Below are 19,210 nucleotides of genomic sequence, written 5' to 3' on the forward strand. Positions count from 1 at the left end.
TAAATAATGAAAAACAAATAATCATTATTTATAAATAATGAAAAACAAATAATCATTATTTATAAATAATGAAAAACAAATAATCATTATTTATAAATAATGGAATGTCGAACTATTATTATTTACAAATAATGAAGTATTACTTGGAATTATATATAAATAATTAGAAATGATATTTTATATAATAGTAGTTATTTACAAATAAAATGTAAATTATATATAAATAATAGTTATTATTTAATAAATAATGATTGCGAGAATAAATACAGATCGAACATGAAATTGCCGTTTCTCAACTTTATTGCCTCTGGGGGATTTTACCAGAATCATTAAAACGACATTTACAATATTTTAACAAGTACACAGTTTCTAAACAATATTCATCAAGCCACAATCAACCAGATTTTAAGGGGGAAACCGGGTCACGTGACCTCCCAGAAGGAAGAGATCCAACGGGATCCCAGGACAGGTATTTCCTGGGGTGCGGATTCCCCTCTTTACATTTATCATCTATTCAATACAAGATTATCTCATGTGTGAAATAAAATTGGGGGAGAGGCTTCAAGACCAGAACGTGAATTCTTGGAAGGGGAACCTGCCGGAAGACATCCAGCCGGACTTCCAAACCAGGAGACTTTGGAAAGTTGGGTTCCCCTGTCCCGATTTTCTTGACATAATTAGTATACAGTGCCTCCCCCTGGTGTTGAAATTTGACCGATATAAGAAAAAATACCCACAAAAAAGCGAAAGCCCCAAATAATATATATATTTTTTTTTTTAATTTATTATTATTATTATTTTTTTGCCGTGACACTTGGCAAACGCTATTGGATTTTGGGAGTCCCTTCATGTCAAGGCCATCCCTCCCAAACCATCGCGTCTGGTTTCCTGGTTGCAACTCATCGTTTCGGAAACCCATAAATTATGCTCTCTCTCCCTTGTCCTCTGCACTAGGACCAAAATATATACTATGAGCGTCATCTTCTTTTGTCATGTAATTATACTCGTACTTCAATAATGTCGCCATTATACTAGTATGAGAATTCTATTTTGTGCATTTTATCGTATAATAATACTCGATAAAATAAGGGCCACTCTTCCAAAGCACCCCCGATATCATGACTAAGGTAGGATTTGGTCCCATATTCTGCCTCCTCGGCGGCGATCCTAAATGGTAGAATAGAGGGCCGTGCATCGGTGCCGTCGACTTTAAATTATCAAACCATTGCCTCCCCTGGAAAGCTGATGTCAAAGCTACCGATAATAATCAGTCGGTAATTCTGTAACCAAGCCCGGCCAACCAAGCCATAAGTTCAAAAGTGAGTTTTCACGCTCGACAACCCAGCCAATTCAATAATCAAGGACAACAACAACTAAGTTAATGATCAATAAACCATGCCAGCCATCGGAATGGATAGTCAACAATCAAAAAATTATTCCATACAAAGCAATCTCATGCGATCAACGAATGGACGCATCATATACAGAGCTGCCAACCTTGTGCAAGCAAAAAAAGGAATCATTATGGCCAAAAAAAGGAATTTCCAACAAAAAAAAGGAATGTGTTAAAACGAACCTTAAAACCACATGCGACAAATATCCAATGCAAAAAGTATGTACAGGTGTATGAAGTGGACAATTAAAAAAAATTAATCTCTAGGCCTAGTCTGGGCTAAGTAACCGAGTGTCACAAATTGGACCCTTAGTCTTGGGCCCTATTTTGACAAAATCTACCAACTTTAATTAAGTCAGTAGCAGGGCTCGAATTAAGAATTGAGAGAAGCAAGGCCATTTTTGAAAGGGCACTTTCAGCTTGGGGCAACCGGCAAAGTGGCCTTGGATGCCCAAAAATTTCAAGGGGCATCAACGCCATTCTAAAGGGCATGAAGGCCACTTTTATTCTAGTCAAAAGGGCACCAAGGCAAATTTTTCAAAAAAAGACAAGTAGGACTTTAATTTTGTAGTGCAACCTACTCCGGCACTTCCTTTTCAGAGTAAAGATCTGTCGAGAAAAAATTCTTTCAGGGGCACCAAGATCAGTTCTGGTGAACGTTTGTAGGGCTCTATTTTTCTGGGGCTACCTTTCCACTTTTAAAATAATATATTGTTTTGTGTTGAGTTTCCTGACAAACTACCAAATTGTAGACTAAGAGAAATAAAAAAAAAGTTCACATCAATTCAGACTTCTCTTCCCAAGTAACATTGTTTTTGCCAAACAGTACCCTTTAAAAAAGTGTCATAAAATGGAAGTACATGTAACATTCCACAAATATAAAAAAAATATTCATAAATCAATCTAATCTAAAATTCATATAGATCTAGAAGTTAAAATCATTCCACAAAAGTCCCATCGTAGATCACTTCACGATGTGCACAGCTCAGCCTCAATCACACTGCACGCACACTCAATCATCCCCAGCAGTGACAGCACTATAGAGCAGACATCTAGGCCGCCAGAACCGGGGAAGAAATCTTCCCATTCCTGCTAAACTGAATGCTACAGTGCCGACTTTTTTAAAGAATTCCAAAAGCAGTAGGACATCTCTCTAGTATAAATCATGTGAAACTATCAATAAATGTTGAATATCACCCATAATTAGTACTTCAGGGGACAATGAAGAGCTTTCCAGGTCTTTTCAAAGCCGAATTTATCGTATTTGTTTGATACGATTACGAGTTGATGAAAATTAACCAGACAGTACCATTATCCGAAGGGAATTTATGTTAATCAATTCAAGAAAATAGCCTCAAAATTTTATTTCTTTATCACCACAATTAATTTAAAAGTATATGAAAAATATTTTTAGATGATTCCATCTTTAATACATATGATGAGTATTTTTGTAAAATTTTGCAAATGGAATAATAATTTCCCTCAAACCTCCAAACCCCCCTCCATTATAAATGGACTCTTCTCTTACTACATTTGGGGAATTACCCTACCCAATTCATCGTACTCCTCGCTTTGCGCTGCAGAACGAACGTTGGCTCCACTCACCTGAAGAGTGTTGGCCCGTGCGTAAGGGTAAAGACAACGTATTAGCAGTAGCGTTAGAACTATCATTCGGCGGAAATCCGATTTTCGGATCGTTTTTTTGTACATAAAACATCACTTTATGGGAAAGAAATCACATGCAAATTTAAGATAAGATATATAAAATTCAGAAATATCGTACCTTAGACCGCAGTTACTGCTATTTCCTTTCAAATGATGATCAAAACATAATCATCCTCGATCCTTTCGTTGGTCATCGTAAGTTGCCATCTTGGATGACATCATCATCCTTGCAGACGTATTTACCAGTCGTTATACATCGCGATTCGTGCCATGCATGCCGCTCGCATGTTCAACAATAAACGTATATGTACGCGCGCGCTATCAAATTATTAAAGTGCGTTGGAAAACCGGCTGGCGGGCGACTACGCACGCGCAAGTAACAGGCTCATCTCGGGCTCAACACGCACTCCACATACATACAATTATGTACACACATTATCAAAATTGTCAAAAAACGTAATTTGAAAAGAAAAACCATAATGCCGTAATTTGAATGAAAAAACGTAATGATTACGGCAAAAACGTAATGGTTGGCAGCTCTGCATATACCATACTCTTCGTCTACACCTCCAATCTCTACATCAATTGGACATTGGCCAACCATTCTCACTCTAAACCATTGGCATTAACAAGCTTGACAACATCGCATCCTTGCTTGTTTCATTCCCCCTGCGAGTGAATGTTGTTCGCAAGTTTAAGCCCTCGTTGCACTAAACATAACTCATGCAACGAGAACTGAAACCAATTCCACGTCAAGTAGGTCCAGGGTAAAAAACCAGAGATAAAACTCGGTGAGAAGAAACTCTGGAAAACCTTCGGATCCACTTTTGCGGAAATGTGAAACAACAAATCAACAAATGTCTTGGCACACCTTAAAAAGGAGTACCCTTCTTTCAACTAATTTCAACTTAATGTCAATTAGGGGGTCATCGAAGTGACTCTAACATGAAATAATTTGAGGCCAAAGAATATATCAAATTAATGTATAGCCAAACCATGCTAGTAATTCTATCATTATTGTACAACTCAACTGTTTGATGAAATGCCATACAAAATCAATCTCCACAACTATTTGATAAATGTGTATTTCTTTTCAAGTGAACAAACTGTGGCCTCCATAACCGTTAAATAAGACCATTGAATTTCATCATCCCTGGTAACAGTTCATGCATTAGGAAATTTTGCATGATTTTCTCATGTGTAATGTTTATGTAGGAATGCCTTCCTTCAAGCTAAGAACCGGGATTTTTTTTTTCTCTCTCTTTTTTTTTTTCTCTTTTTTTTTTTTTTTTTCGTTTTTGGTCACCAGTGTGAATCGAAACAAATAATATCCATTCCACATCGATTAATGAAGTTAAATGGGGGCATAAAAATCAAGGCGTGCATTCCCACATTCAAGTTGGCTTCATATATGAGATCGCCTCTTACAACAGGTGAGGTTTTGTCTTAAAGGAAGAGACATATATAAGCACATAAATGCACCAGAGGGACATGCCTCACAGTTTTTGTTTATATTCTTGGTTATCGATGCTTCAACCGACTTTGCTGGCTGCCCAGAATGGCAAATAGATACGAACTGAAGGTGTTCCCATAATGCCCCTTTTTTCCAAGGTTTTTTAGTTTTCTCCGAAAGGGTTATACTTCTCAACAACTTCGAGATTATTCATGTTTCCTCTTCAAGTCTGGACTTAAGGATCTTGATCACTGCATTTCTCAACCTCTCGTCTATTTAGAGCATTACGTTAAACCATAAATCCGGCATCTTCAAATAAATCCGGATTTCTCATCTTGCAGTGTGAAAACCTTTGCAACCACTGTCATCCAATGTGAACCATAGTAAGCCAAGTCTAAGCCCTGTCCCTTCGTACACCAGTCCAGGTCAAGTCTCCTCGTACATCAGTCTGGGTCTAGGCTTGATCATTTGTGCCCTGGCCAATTAACTTCAGACTCCACGTCCCTGGAGGTAAAAAACAAACAAATCTTCCGGCAGAGTATTGTTCAACACAACGTGACAAGAATGTGTGCAAGGAATTCCATACCTGTTCCCTTATACTTTCCACAACTAATCGCCTTAACTTGCAACGCTCCAGAATTGCAATAAAAGGGGATTTTCCAAGGCGCCCTTTTAAAAAGTATGCCAATAAATTTGTGAATCCCGCACTCGTTCCCTTCACTTTTCACAACTAGGGGCCGAACCTACAGCGTTGGATAAGCTTTAACATGGCAATAAATGGGGTTTTCCAGGGCTCTTTTGAGCATTTCGGGGGGGGGGGCACAAACGCCCTCAACTTCCCCTCCTCACCCGGAATGATACAATCGACGTATATTTTATTGTGGTTATGTTTTATCTTTACGCCATCTTATAAACTCGAGGCCGGCGAGAAGGGATAAGTGGTACGGACACTGGGCATACATTGACTACATTTCCGAACTGAAATTTGGTAATAGAGGTCTATAAAAAATGACGTATCTTAGCATTCCCCAACCTCATCAAGCAACTAAGCTGCCAGTTAATTCATGTAGGTCCAGACAGGATAAAGTTGACCAAGCAAATAACTATTATTACACACGCCCAATGGACAGCAAAATACGGATTACGGTACATCGACCTATACGGTACCTCTACCATCTATCTCAATAAATAATATCGTTTTAGTACCGGTAGGCAAATGCAGTTTATTTCATCATATTTATCGTATCCCTGTTCACACCGAAGGCAGCCACCCCAGTTTCATTTATAGCCCCTATCCTGTTCATTTTGGGGAATTTGGTTACAAAATGCCAGTTGATCAATGGGCTCAAATTATCGTGGGATCCAGCTTGGTGTATGGAGCATCGTTTATTTCTTTTTTGTTTATTTTGTAGCATGAGCCGGGACTCAGCTGGCGAAACGGAATGTTGATCCTTTAATTAGATCCAATACAAAAAACTCATATTGTGATAGGTTTTGACCTAATATTTGATAATTCAACTCAGTCCACTGTTCAACGCTGCCTTTCCGAGTGGGGCGCGACGCCAAGCCCTCTGATTCGACCCTTACCAACGCTCTCATAAAGTCACATTGAATCAACTTAACTCATGGAGCAACTCAACTCAAGTCGCAAACCAAGCCGAGTCGAAGCTAGCCTAGGTCCTTCAGTTTCCATTTATCCTGCATTCCCGCAACCACATTAGAAATATATTGAAAAGTGTTCGGTCCTATTAGATCGATATCGTATATCATAGTTGGCCCTAGAACCAAAGCCAAAGGGGTTATAGTGATAGATCCAGGCCCAGAGAACATTTAGTCTGAGTTGGAACTTTGAATTTGGTCAATAGATATAGGCCTAGGCCTAGATCTAGTATCACAAGTTATAACGTTAGAGTTCCGGGCCCCAAGTTAAGTAATAGCTATACTATAGCGGCCGGTTCAGGCCAAATTCATTTAAGGTCTAGGTCAAGATGTGCAACTACAAGTACAAACATGGATCCAAACACTCACCGGGTCAAGATATATACACTGTGGTCCGGGCCCTAACTCCACTCCATTCGCATCAACGATCAATTAGATCCAGCTCCATCGAACTCGAAGCATCGCCGGCAGTTTTATCACAGGCACAGCCTCAAATTAAGACAATCGGCCTAGTTGTACTCATAGGAGAACAACTCCGGCAAATATCCTCATTCACGGCATTGGTCAGAGCTTCCGTTTGACTGAAAGTACTTATTATTCCTGTGGAAGCTGATGTATATTCCAACTCTGCAGTCTCACCGATAGACCGTGGCAAAATAGCGGTCGATCTAACGTTAGACCTCTAACGAGAACGGTGATCCCGGCCTAACTGAGATAGTCCCTGTAGGGGTTCGGTAATAATTCAGCGTTGTATCCGTCCATCCCTTCACTGCACTCTGCAGCTCCACCAGCGTGTCGTCAGCGAGATCTGGACGGCTAGCCATTCATAATGTTGATAAAAACGCTGAGAATTAATTTTCCCGGGATCCGTTTTTATCCTGACATCCCTGTGACCTGGGATGAGCATTACTAGTACTTGAATTGTTTGTATTAGCCTGCTAAAGTGAGGCCTAAACTATGATGATCCAAGAACGGTTTCATAGCGAACTACGAATTAACGTCTTGCATCCCCCAGAGCTTAGTTGAGAATGAACATGTGCTTCCAAATCTGTCGCGTATTGCGCACGTCCCTGAATTCTTTCAATGCATTTCATTGGTTCTTTTTAGCGTAGAGGCTGTGCCCCCGTTGCCGTTGCCTGGCTGTCACCAAGGGCGCTGTGTAACGGCGCCATCCATGACATGCCCAGCCAATCACAGACATGTTGCTGGGGGCGTGTCCTTGGAGAATTCCCGCGGAATCGCAGGGGCGCGCTTTGTTTTCGCGGGCCGTGTATGGCTTGCCAATAATTGGTTTTTTGAGAAGACCTGTCTTCTCTCGCAAACTATCTTCTTCGCTTATTCGAATAATCTTATTATATAACAAATAATTGTTCTATATAATATTGGTACATTCGGCGCCTCATACATACCTGGCAACTGAGCGCGCTCCCTAAGTGACACCAAATTTGTAATGGTGCCCCCCCCCCAATGCCGTGACCCACGGTACGCCACTGTACCTATATATTCTATAACAAACTACTTGAATCCCCCCCCCCCCCATTTAAAAATTTCGGATCGCGATTTGCGCTTGCATTATTTGCTAGAAATGTATAATTCCATGAATGCTGTTCATGATTACAAAAAATATGAAATATCCAGTTTTTCCTGCCTCCTGCACTGTCAACAAATTTCACGCACTCATTAGGCTTATTAGATTAATTAATATGAAATAAAAAAAATTATGAATTCATAACTAAATTGTCCCTTTTTCAGAAAAAAATATCGACAAGTTTTAGGAAGAGGAATAGAAGATAGGCATCATTTTTATATAATGACAAAATGTCCTTAGGCCTAAAATGTCTCGATCCTAGTTTAAAATAATAATAAAATATCAGCTCGCGCTTCGCGCTCGCATCATTTATTAAGTGCTTTCCACATCCACTTCACAATTCCCATATATACACAGTGCTTTAAATATTGCTTAAATTGACCCATTTCATATCGGAATTTCAAATATTATTTCCAGCTCGCGATCCGCGCTCGCATTATTGATTTTCATGATGAAAAATGAAATGTATTCAGAATGCCCAGATTCTGTCTAACTCTAAACACGCGCACGCATGTTTATTGAGATACGCATCTTGATCTTATTAAAAACGTGCTAAAATTATCCAGTTTCAGATCAGAAGATCAAAAATTTTCTGCTTGCGCTTTGCGCTCGCATTATTAATGTAGGAAGATACCAAAAACTACCCATCATTTTTTCGGGTTTGAAATCTATTTTTTTAGGTTGGAATATCAAAAATGTTCAGCTCGCACTTCGCGCTCGCATTATTAAATCGTTGAAATATGTATCGTCTTAATGGCTACCTGCAAAACTTCCTTAACAGGTCCCTTTTCGACCAGGCCAGAACGCACATTAAAAATTTCTGCTCGCGCTTTGCGCTCGTAGTAATTATCTAGTTACATACGCATCTTGTTCAGGTTCGCAAACATTGCCCAGAATGTTCAATTTTCAGGTCAAAATACATGAAATTTAATTATTTTTTTCAGGGACCTGGGAACGATTTTTTCAGTGGGGGTGCTGAAATCTCTCCTCAAAAGTGGGGGGACAGACACCATTGAGTTTTCCATAATTACACACATACACCCTCACACACACATATATATATATACATATATATGACAGTCACTTCTTAGCTTTCTTCTTGTAAAAAAAACATGAATACATAATTAGATAATTCGAGCGCGAAGCGCGAGCTATTTTTTGTGGAAATTTCATGTATTTTGTCCTGAAAATTGAACATTTTGAGCAATGTTTGTGGTCCAAGATGTCTATGTACTAAATAATAATTGTGAGCGCGATCTGCGCGAGCAGACATTTTTATATACGCTCTGGTCTGATCGAAAGGGACGTGTTATAAGGACTGTTTGCAGTTACCCATGAAGACGATACATATATCAACAATCAAATAATGCGAGCGAAGCGCGAGCTGAAAAATTTGACATTCCGACCTACATACTGGACATTCTAAGCACGTTTTGTAATTATTTACAGGATAGGTATATAATATACAATTGATTTGAGCGCAAAGCGCGAGCGGAAACAAAATTGAGATTTCAGACCAAAAAACCCCGAGAGATTCTCAGCACTTTTCTAATCATGATGAGGATAGGTATAAAACTATACAATTGCTGCGAGCGCGAAGCGCGAGCGGAAATAAAGATGAGATTTCAAACCTAAAAACGAGACATCTTTTGAACTTTTCCAATCATGAACAGGAGGTATATAACTATACAATTGATGCGAGCGCAAAGCGCGAGCGGAAACAAAATTGAGATTTCAGACCTGAAAACGGGACATTCTATTCATGTTTTGTAAATCAAGAAAATGATGGGTAATTGAATATATTCTTAGATTTAAAAAAAATAATGTGAGCGCGAAGCGCGAGCAGAAATTTTTTGATATTCTGATCTGAAACTCCACAATGAATGTAAAATGGTTTGAACAGATAAAGAAACCTCAGACGAACACAAGAATAAAGATTTGATCAAAATCAGACAAGGAATCTCACAGTTATTGCATTTCAAAGATTAGTATTATTCCAGTGAAACAGTTTTAGACATGTCTTCATTAATATTCAATGAGCAAAATGATGATGTCATATCCCCACTTGTTCTATTGTATTTCATTATGTAAAATTAGGTTTATTCAATATTTTCCTTTCAAGAACCAGAACAGTTGAATTGACAACTGATTTAGTACATTAGATATTCTTTGCTGCAACTTATTTCATTATAAAGGAGACATATCATTCACTCTGGTATGAAAAAATAAAACAGTTTTTATTCCATGTAGTAATACAAGAAACAGGATAATGGGGATGTGACAGCATCAGTCCACCTATTTAATATTCATGACGACATGCATATCACCATTTTCATAAAATATTGCTAAACTTTAGAATTAAATAATTTAACTAATAGTTAAATTTATTTATTTTGATAAAATGTATTTGATATAAATATTTTCAGCCCGGAGTACCCCCCCCCCTCCCAATCAAGCTGCGTATCTGAATAAACATGCGTGCGCGTGTTAAGAGTTAGACCTAGTATCTGGGCATTCTAAACACATTTTTTATTATATAAATCAATAATGCGAGCGCGAGCAGAAAATATTTGATATTCCGATCTGATAGAGGGTGAATTTAAACACTATTTCAAGTAATGTGTCGGAAAATTCTAAAGGGGGGGGGGGGGTATATACTACAAAGCGTCGTTCATTTTCATTACATTTCCGTCATTTATCATACCTACCACTAGATTTCCAGGAGGTGCGCTGCTTATGGAAAATAACACACGCAGCACCCCCAAATTTTGGGGATGCTTCACCCCCAGCACCCCCGCTTCCCAGGTCCCTGATTTTTTTATCTCGCATAGGGCTTATGAGATTATTGTACATTAATGTTGTTTATGAAGTAAAGCTAGGAAATGACTGTTAGGACATGGGCGTTTTGCCCCCCCCCCACAAACAAAAAATCACGACCAAGAAAAAAAAGAGAGAAAAGGAAAGGGATTATGGTGAAATATAATATTATTTTCCAAATATTATGTCAAATATATGGCGCTTCGCGTTATCATTATTTATTTAGGCCTTGTGAGATACCTCAATGTGTTTTTGAGTATAAAATTTCGGAATTTCTTTAACTTATACCCCCCTTTTTATTTTTTTATCTTGGTGCCCTCTACAAAAGTTCAACAAGCCCCCCCCCCCCCCCCCCCCGTGCAACCCTGCTGAATAAATCACAGCTTCGCCACTGATGAGGCGATTGAGTCGATTGCTTTGAGATTGCATTATTTCCAAGAGGTTATCATTGATATTATTGAAGGCTATTCTAAACAACTAGAAAAGAAACTAAAGCTCCCGTTCACACAATATTCTAGTAAGGCCTACTCTGGTGAGAAGTTTAACCAAATTGAGACCCCCAAAAATTGCTCGCACTTCGCGCTCCCATTGATATTACATTATATATTCATGGATTTTTTTTTTCAAGATCACATTAAAAAAGTGGTCTTTAATTGCCTTTATTTATGTGATTATGTAATAAGATAATTAAAAGTACATTTAAGGCATTTAAGTTACATTTAAGTTAGCCTAGCCGGGAGGGAGGAGGCGCCATTTTTCGAAAAGTACACATGGGCGCCAAAAATCAGGTCAAATTTGGGCCCCCCTCCCCACGAAATCTTGGATCCGCGCCTGGTCACTAGTTCCTATCTGCGGCATGGTCCCGAGTCCCCCATTCCTCAAAATATGGCGAGATAACTTTGTCTTTAGAATATATATCTGTCTAAATGCAAACATATTGTGAAATTATTATTTAATCATTAAAAAAATCCTGTTTGTTGATCATCATCTTCAGGGGCAGATGGCAAACATTTTTAGGCAAAATTGAGAAAAGAAAAAAAAATTCATAGGGACTATACCCCCCCCCCCAAAAAAAAAAAGTTCTGACAGACAAAAGAAAATGGGTAAAATAGGCCACCACCCTTGGAGGTACTTTCAAGTCGATAAATCTAAGAAAATAAAACAGACAGGCGAAAAAAAAAATCCAAAAGGGGATTGGGGAGCACATGCCTCTTGCCCTAAGCCCCAATCCAACCTTTGGAACCTTTCTCTGCTAATTTTGAAAATCAATGTAATAGATATAGTCATAATCACACCCTTGAGTAGTTGGCGGTTTTTTAATATTAAGAATAGGGCATTTTTTCCTATATGTAAGGTCAAGTCCATTCCAGAAAAAAAACCAGACTGATTTGAATAAAAAGAAAAAAAATTAAAGAAGCTTAACACTGAAAATTTCATCAAAATCAGATATTAAATAAGTTTTGCTTGGTGTTCACAAAACTATTATATCAAGGAGTTACCAGCAACTCCTTGGTTATATATGCACGACTCAGTGAAATACAAATGAGAGTCAATGTCTCTCACTCACTATTTCCTTTTTTTTATTGTTGGAATTATACAATATTTCAATTTTTACAGATTTGACAAAACGGACCCTCTTGTTTGAGCCACAATTTTTTTCATATTTCATGTTATGAAATACAAAAGAAATAGTGAGTGGATGATCTCATCAGTCCCCTCATTTGCAAACCAACCAGGATGTGAATACAACTATTTTGTGAAATTAAGCGAAACTTGAAAATGTCATAATTTTCTTATTTGAAATTTTCAGTGTTATGAGTGTTTGCTTTTTCTCTTTTAAAACAAACCAACTAGTAGACTTGTCCTTTAAATAAAAATAGTGCTATCTGGTATTAACATGCATTCAAGTTGAAGTTTGGAAATACCAAGTGACAAGTCTCATCCAGGAGAAATATTTTCTTAAGAAATCAGGGGCCAATGGTTACAAAAAATTTGTCTACACTAGAATTGAAAAAGTAATAATTTGTTACTCTACACTGGTGTAAACCTAAATAGTGAATATAAGTTATTCTTTTAAATACATAGGATAATTTTTCTTGTTAACATTTCTCATTGTTTGTTTGTTTGTTTGTTTTATTTTTATTTCTGCGTTCACAATACATTATCATAAATATTTACATTGTTTGTAATATACAAAATAATTCATAATGCATACAATATAAACATAATACATAATTTGAAGGGAAAAAAATGGTGTGGGCATATACTTCACATTTTGATAATAAAAAAGGAACATTAACAAAATTTAATGAACGCAGGAGACCGCCATCGTGAGCGGTTAAGCTTGTAATTGATGGCGGCCTCATAAAAAGGGTTCGTGACTATGATTGGTATAATTACTGAACAAGTGGGTGCAATGCAGGTGCAGGTGCGGGTGCAGAAGATAGCTGTATAATTCATATTTTTTATTTAATTTATAGTGGTAAATGAGGATTAATTTGAAGGTTGGGATGAATAAGATCGAATGATATTTCTTTTAACAGTTGATTTTAAAGAGTATAAAGTGGAACAAGATTTAATATTTTCTGCAAGATTATTCCAAATGTCTGGACCATGATGTCGAATTGATTTAGAGGTAATTAACAGTCTGGGGTTTGTGAGATGAAAGTTTCCAGATGTACGAGTTGGGTAGGTATGAACAGAACTATTGAACTTAAACATATCATCAAAGACGAAGGGAGTAGGTTATTAATATACTTAAACATAATGATAGCTACTTGAAGAGTATACAAGTCGGCAACTTTTAGTGTTTTCTGTTTGAAAAATAATGGATCAGTGTGAGCCAAGTAATGAGATCCTGTACAAATGCGAATAACTCTCTTTTGTAATTTGAAAATAGAAGTCAGCTTTGTTGAGCCACAATTAGCCCAAACAACGTTACAATAATTAATATACGGGAGTACTAAGGAATTGTACAATAGGAATAAAGTTTTAAGAGGCAAAATGAATTTTAACTTAGAAATAATTACAATGCTTCTCGAAATACGCATTGTAATATGGTGCAGATGCTCATTCCAAGATAAAGCTTCATCTATGATAACCCCTAAAAATTTAGAGTGAGTTTTCCGTTCTAATGACTTGCCGTCAATCTGTAGGTGAAATTGAGTGTTAGAAATATGAGAGTGATGTTTAAAATATATGTAGTGAGTTTTTTGTGTGTTCAAAGATAATTTGTTAGCTTTGAACCACTGTGATACTTTGTTTATTTCATGATTTAAAATATTGTATAACGAAGTAGGATTTGTATGAGAAAAAAAGATATTTGTGTCGTCAGCGAATAATACAAAAGATAAAATGGATGATGTATTAATAATGTCATTGATATATAGTAAAAATAATAGTGGGCCTAATATGGAGCCTTGAGGGACACCACAACGAACTAAAAGTGAGTCAGAGTCATAACCATTAAATGCGACGTATTGTTTTCGATTTCTTAAGTAATCTTTAAACCAAAGGAGGGATTGACCTCGTACGCCATAATAATTAAGTTTTGAGAGTAGAATGTCGTGATTAAGTGTATCAAATGCCTTACTAAGGTCACAAAATATGCCAATGACATGTTCTTTATTAGCAATGGCGTTTGTAATTTTATCATAGATTTGGATTAAAGCCAAGTTTGTTGAGTAATTTTTCCTAAAGCCATATTGATTAGAATTTAGCAGATTGTGTTTGCTGATGAATTTATAAAGTCTGTTATATACTATTTTTTCTAAGATTTTTGATATAGTTGGGAGAAGAGAAATGGGGCGATAATTATTAATTTCATGAGGATTGTCTTTTTTGAAAATTGGATTGACTTTGGCGATTTTGAATAAGTCAGGAAAAACTCCTTGTGATAATGATTTATTAAAAATGTTACTAAGAGGATTAGCAAGTGGGTGAATTATTTCTTTTAAAAGAGACATACTAATTCTATCATGTCCATGCGATTTTGAACTGTTAAGAGACCGTGTAATATTGATAATTTCAGTTGGGTCCGTAGGGTTAAAAAATATAGAGTGTGGATTAGGTTCGGGGAGATAGTCGGTAAAACGCGCATTAGGGCTATTAATTTTGCTTGAAAGTTCGGGTCCGATATTTGTGAAAAATGAATTAAATGAATTTGCTTGAAGGGAAGAGTCAATTTTAAAACCGTTAAGAGTCATATCATCAGTAGGAGGGGAATCTGTCTTTGTTCCCATTACCTCTTTAATGATTTTCCAAGTTGCATTAGTGTTTGAACTGGCATTCTTTATTCTATTCGCGTAATACATTTTACGTGATATACGAATTAATTTTGTCAATTTGTTTCGATATACTTTATATGTTTTTAAGTTAGCTTCGGACGGTTTGTGTAAATGTGACTTGTAAAGGCGATTACGTGTATGTATTGATTTCAATATACCTTTTGTTATCCAGGGATGTTTGGGGGTCTTTTTTCGATTATTTTTCATTCTACCTATGGGGATATTCTTATCGTAATAATGTTGTAATTTATCATTAAAGCGATTATAAGATGTGTTTGCTCCAACTTCATTATAGACATCCTCCCATTCCTCAATTGTTAAGTCTTGTTTCAATAATTCAATATTACGTTTAGATTCTCTTCTATATGTATGTTGGTTAAATGTTTTGAGGTGTGGTAGTTTTAAATCACAAGTTAGAAATATTGGTAAGTGGTCTGAAACTTCAGAGCATAGAATTCCTCCTATCATTTTGTTGTTCATGTTATGTACGTTGGAAAAAATGTTGTCAATTTGAGTTGATGAATTTTGGTTGATTCTAGTGGGATTATTTATGAATGAATTGAAGCCGAATGAGTACATTAGTTTTATGAAATTGTTTGATTTATTATTGTCGATTGAGGGTAAGAAATTGATATTAAAATCACCAATAATAAAACAGTTTTTATTTTCATTACTTATTATATGGAGATATTGCTCTGTTTCCTCATAAAATGAATCAAAATTAAAACCTGGTGGTCTATAAATTAAACCTATGACGACATTTTTAAATTCTGTGTTTTCAATTTCAATAAACAAAGATTCAGCATGTAAAAGTTTCACGTCGGAACGGATCTTAAATTTCAGTTTTTCGGCAATATAGAAGGCTACCCCTCCGCCTCTTTTCCCTTTGCGGTCTGCCCTAATCAGCTTATAATCTGGTAAATTAAACAAATCTGGGGAATTTTCGTGTAACCATGTCTCGCTAATACCAATAACAGAAAATTTAAAATTGTTTAACGTGTGTAAGAGATTTTCAAAATATTCGAAGTTTCTATTCAGACTTCTTAAATTTGCATGTAAAAGAGAAATATCATGATTATTATTAAATATGTTATTAAATTCTTGAGGTGTGTAATATTTACTGTTGTGTGAATTTTCTATTAAATTATCAGGAATAAAAGAGAGTGAATCCATCAAAATTGATATAATGTAAAGTACCGGCGATTATGTAAGGGATATACTGCGAGCGTGCTTGTGGTGAAGGTGCGTGTGATAGTGATTGTGTGTATATTCATGTGTAACTGTGGTGCTGATGTGCAGTTAATATAAATGAAAAATATGTCTACAAAAATAACAAGACCCATCTTGGTCAGCATATACAATATAGGAAGCACTACGGCAGAGCTCTGCCACCTAAGAACATATATACAAGAGTTGAAATAATTACATATAAATAATGAATGATTACATACAAATTAATAAAGAGCAAACCCAAAATATGCCTACGGATCTGTATTAATAATAAAAGATCTAATGTATATTACTGTTGGTATGGTAAATCACTCCATTAACTCCATGTATTAACGCAGTAGGTCTAAAGTTGAATAGCCACGCCCTCCCTGATCAGATACTAGTACGTGGATGTATGTGTGCAAGTGTAATAAATATGGATAATTATGCGCATGGGCCTGTCCTGGGGAATTACGAAGTTTGTTTCAAAAGCGCTTATCAATCAGCCTTGAATACCCGATCAGTCGCGCGTGTATTCAACATAAAGGGGCGTCAATCATGCATGGAATAGCCACGCCTCCTCTGATCAGGCAGCGCATGTACATGCGTGTATAGGCATACAAATTGAGTTTAGCTTATTTAACAAATCAATATAATTGGTTTACACAGTGTGAAATCAACCCGTCCGTTCCCCTATTGAACATTCAAGTCTTATGTCATGATAGAGATTGATCATGCATGTATAACCCCGCCCACTCTGACCAGATACTTGGGTACCTGCGTGTTTTCATATTAGGACTGATTTGCAAAATAATAAGAAATTTTATAAAGCTCACATCCATCATGTCAATTACCAATGAAATAATCTAAATTCCAGGTGTAGTAGTACTTGTTTAGGTATACGTTGATCATGCATGGAATAGCCACACCCCCTTTGATCAGACACTACATGTGCATGGTGTATGCGGGGGAACAAGATGTAATTAACATGTTAAACAAATCAATGCAATGACTATGCATATTGTAAATTCCACCCAATACATTAAAGAGAGGGGGAATCATCTAATCCTTGGGATGGCTGTTTACAGTGATTAACAAGTTAATAAGACGATACAAAAAAATACGATAGAATGGTTTCCTATTAACTGAATGATGTAATCGACATGTTCAGTGGATCAATTAAATTGTCATTGTACATTGAGAATTCAATCCATGCTTGTCCAATCAAGCATTTCAATGAGTATGGTTAAAATTAATAAAGAATTCGTTACTAAGCATTATCTGCCAGCATAAAAATGTCATTGTAATTCCAGGATGATTATTTTGGCGCACAAATTAAGATCACGAGAGAACAAGCCAAATAATTATACCTATACGGTTCTTTAAAGCAAAAAAAAATGTGTAGAATGCTTTTAACAAGAGTTATTCTTAATTCAGCATTTCAGGAGTGTAACAATAAACTACTCTGGACGGGCGTATACAGTAGTATACATTGATCATTCATGAAATAGCCACTCCCCTTCCGATCGGATACTGCATGTAATTGGTGTATGCCGATAGACAAGTTGAAATTTACATATCAAACAAAATAAATGTTATCGGTTACGCATATTGTAAAATCGGCCCAAGCCTTCCCTATCGAGCACTTCAGTCGAGTATAATAACATGAATAATGGATATAGATTGATAATGCATGTGCAGGTACAATACAATTCATCATGCATGAAGGAGCCATGCCCTCCCTGATCAGACACGTGGATTCACAGTGCTTGATCATGTAAACATGGTAAAGGATAACCACACCTCCTCTGATCAGACACTACATGTACATGGTGTATGCGGGTACACAAGTTTAAAATTAACATAATAAATAAGTCATTGTAATCAGTTATGCATATTATAAAACCAACCAATGCCTCCGCGATCGAGCATTTCGATCAAGGATCATAATAGATAGAGATTGATCATGTATGTATACATGGTATAGCCACACCCTCTCTGACCAGATACTTTGAGAACATACGTGTTTTCATATAAGAATTGAACGCAAAATATTTTTTTCTTACAAAGCTTCCATCAGTTATCAATTAAATACCCTGCATACCGGATGAATCAGTAGAATACTAGGATAGGTATGCGTCTTGTATAATTATCAAGGATAGGAATAGCCACTCCCTCTGATCAGATAGTACGTGTACATGATGTAGGCCAGTGCAGGCATACAAAGTGACAGGATGACTAAACGATACCAAGAAAATTTTGAGGATAAAGCGGTTTCACATATTTTTTTAATAAGTATAAATCTATCCATAATATTTCCAACACTTCTCTGTGAAAATTCAAGTTTGTCTGTAAATTCAGATTTAGTGCACACACACCCACACTCTCATACACCCTCTCACACACATACACTCTGTCTGTAGTCAGCAATGAGGGGGTTTAATTCAATGCTGACCTACTGACACTTAAATGTCACAAAGCTATATTCATAATTTTCTTCCCATTCCTTGTTTGTGAGTGGTACATGTACTGCATTAATACACATGACTGACTTGGTTTAATCTTATATTTTATCCAAAATGTTCAAATTTATATTCTCATCTTTCATTTAAATCGTAATCAATGTCAACTCTGAAAATGAATATTCTTTAGGTTTATCCTATAAGAACTTAAACATTAATAGTATATTATTCTAATACAATTACAAACATAAAAAACACAAACTCTTGGGTGAGGGTGTTTTTTTTTTTTTTTTTTTTTGGGGGGGGGGGTTTAACTTGGAAGGCTTTCTATTGACAAGAACAAGTTACCAGGTGGGTGTTTCATAAAGCTGTTCGTAAGTTAAGAGCGACTTTAAGAACGACTGGTGATCCTTCTCTACGCGCAAAACCCTTGCCAATGAACGTTTTGGTGTATACCATTTACCACAAGAAAGGTTCACCAGTCGTTCTTGAAGTCGCTCTTAACTTACGAACAGCTTTATGAACAGCCCCCCCGGGGTCGTTTCATAAAGCTGTTCGTATAAAGAGTGACTTTAAGAATGACTGGTGATCCTTTCTTGTAGTCACCATAAAATGTGCATTGGTGATTATTTAGTGTGTGGGAAAGGTACTAACGAACAGCTTTATGAAACATCCACC

General features: G+C 36.6%; 1 long non-coding RNA gene across 1 annotated transcript; it reads right to left on the reverse strand.

Moving 5' to 3' along the window:
- Positions 1 to 277: 277 nt before the first annotated feature.
- LOC135153667 (uncharacterized) lies at positions 278 to 7,033 on the reverse strand. The gene is made up of 2 exons (XR_010293158.1): positions 6,540 to 7,033; positions 278 to 5,015 (listed from the first exon to the last, which is right to left on the reverse strand). It is a non-coding gene; the product is annotated as an uncharacterized LOC135153667 (long non-coding RNA).
- Between the last annotated feature and the right edge of the window lie 12,177 nt (positions 7,034 to 19,210).

This window comes from Lytechinus pictus, chromosome 3 (genome assembly GCF_037042905.1).
Source record: "Lytechinus pictus isolate F3 Inbred chromosome 3, Lp3.0, whole genome shotgun sequence".
Taxonomy (NCBI): Eukaryota; Metazoa; Echinodermata; class Echinoidea; order Temnopleuroida; family Toxopneustidae; genus Lytechinus; species Lytechinus pictus.